The 2695-nt window shown below is 36.4% G+C and overlaps 1 protein-coding gene across 1 annotated transcript in view; it reads right to left on the reverse strand.

The window, feature by feature from the left end:
- OSR2 (odd-skipped related transciption factor 2) overlaps positions 1–2695 on the reverse strand; it is a 68902-nt gene that overhangs the window by 28319 nt on the left and 37888 nt on the right. The gene's annotated exons all lie outside the window — the stretch shown is intronic.

Raw genomic sequence — 2695 nt, forward strand, 5'->3', positions numbered from 1 at the left:
AAGATAAATTCCTATGCCACATAGATTGACTTAACTGAATTTACAGAGTTGGACCTTTCAATATTAGGCAGAAAGACAGACAAATAGCTGATCTCCAGCATGTTTTTCTTGCACAGTCAAGTCAGTGTCTTGTGACCAGATTCACACAACATATCTTTTTACCTAATGTACAATGTTTAGGAATCAGATAGCTAAGAACAAGCAATGGACTTAACAGTGACTTTAAGCAGAAAATAGAAAGACCTTTGTTGAAATACCACATGGCCAGTTGTGTCATGTTATCCACCGATTCACACCAGCTGAATTTATCTAAACTGTCCAGATCAGGCTCTTTGTTACTTATTTGTTTAAAGTTATGAGGAATTACCATATCTTTAAAAATCATAATTCTATTTTTCATAATCATAACAAGGAATTTCAAAAGAGCTGTGGAATTTCATCGATCACCTTCTCTTCAGATCGAGATAATATTTTAAATGATGGTAAGTAAATGTCACATAATATTGCCACAAAACATTTACATGCTTATCATCAGCAATACAGGAGATTAAAAAGGCAAGTGGATTGACTTAATGAGCCAGCAAGCAGCAACTTGTGGGTGAAGTTTAAGTATGCTACAGAATTACCAGCAGGGCTCTAAACAGGTAATACCTTCCTTGGTTTGGCTATTTTTTAATCATCCTAACTGCATCTCTACCGTCAAATCCTCCAAATCTTATCCTTTTTCTGGCTGCCTATGACACTTTCCCACTACCTTCTCCTCTAGACAGCCTCCTTCCATTCCTGACATTGTCTCTTCTGTGTTATGTGTTTTTCCTTAGGTTGAATTACTTTTTCCTCTCACTGGACATTGACCTGATTTATACTACTTGAATTCATCTTGAAATGACTGGAAGCAAGGTCAACATTCACAACACACAAATGAGTTGTACTTTCTTGGGTTTCATCCCCAAACTAATGTTAAGACAAAGAAAATGTACAGTAAATATATTGCTGATAGACGTAATGTAACAATTTGAGCACAAGAAGATTAGATTAATGGTTTTGATATGGGCATTGTCTTTTGGTAAAGGAGTTATCTTTTGCGGTATAGCTTTTGATTGCCAAACATGCATGGATTGACCTGCCTACACCAACAACGAACAATCATGCTGTGTGCACTATCAGGACACAAAAAAATCTGTTAGCTGAGAAAAGAAATGAAAGACTAATTATTTCAGTCCCAAGGAAGAAGTAGCAAAGCAACCTAAATGAAAACAAAACCCCTGAAAAGAGCATTGCATCACTGAGAAGATGAAAGAGGGATGTCAGTGATATCTTATGATTTATAACAGCTTTGCAGTTGCAGCCTGTGATGTGTGAGTGTGACGTGTTTTCCTAATAAGAGGAATAAGTGCTCCAAGTTGATCCTTAAATAAATGTATAAAGTGCTGAAAAGCACGAGCACAGAGTATGGCTTGAGAAGTGTAAATACAGATATGAAATGACTGCTCTTGAGTGCAAGAGGCTGGCTGATAGAACAATAAGAATGAAAGAATATAGTGTTCCTTAAAGAGTTCACTCTTTAGTGAGAAGAAAATGAACTTACTGTCTTCGGTCCTACACTCCACCTTTCTTTCTTCCATTTATCATCTTGCCAAAATTATTTGCTTTGGAAAAATAATGAAGATTTTCAAATAACAACCCTCCTTATACCTTAATACATTGCTTCATTTCTTCAAAGTGCTCAGCAAACATTGGTAAGTCTTCCTAACATGGCTTTAAAATATTACTATGAGATAGGGAAACTGAACCCTGGAGATGAAATGACTCAGCTGAGGTCCTGTATTTAAAGCTTCTAAGTGACATTGTTGCATAAATAATATTAATGAACAATGCCATTAAATAGCTGATAGTGGAATCAAAGGTGGAACACAGGATTTCATGTGTCTTCTTTTAACATTGTGGACCACACAGCCTGCCTGTAGAAATCTATTTAATGATGGTCTTCATCAGTATGTTCTTACTTTGCTGTATGAGCCTCTTACCAATGAGTAATCGATTCCTGAGCTATCAGTTTAATAAGTTACACATTATGCCTCACTTGCACATTTTATCAAATGGGATCTGTGATCCATTCTAAACACCTTATGTGCTTGTAGTATGTTGGGAATCCAGTGTGACCTGGAGAGATCCAAATACTGCTGAATGCTCCATGACTCCAGCAAATGAACATGATAGTCTCCACAGCTTTCTGACTAGGAAAATGTCCCTATATTAGAAAAACTGGTTCCACAATTAACAAGCCAAACGGAAAGAATGAAGATGCATCTTACTAATATCAAGGTTCCTTTCATGATCAAGCTGAAGCAAACTTAAGGGACAATGTGAGTCCATTTTGCTGTAACTGCGCATGCTTTACTTTTTCTTCAAGGAAACTTTTAACCTATGAGCAGCTTTGCAGAAAAAGCAAATACACAATACCCTCACTCTCACTTATCCAAATACCTAATGTTTAGGTTTGCCCTGGTATGTTATTAATAGGCAAAAAAATACTCTGTTTGTAAGAACACATCAGAATAGGACAAATACTGTAGAACACCAACAGAGTGCAATAGAATGCATAGAGCTATGTATTCCGTAGTACGCTATAGTAATGTTTTCTGAAAATATGTTCTTCAGCTGGATCATCCTCATACAGATGATCTCTTCTATG

The sequence above is a fragment of the Falco punctatus genome (genome assembly GCF_963210335.1).
Source record: "Falco punctatus genome assembly, chromosome: 3".
Lineage (NCBI taxonomy): Eukaryota > Metazoa > Chordata > Aves > Falconiformes > Falconidae > Falco > Falco punctatus.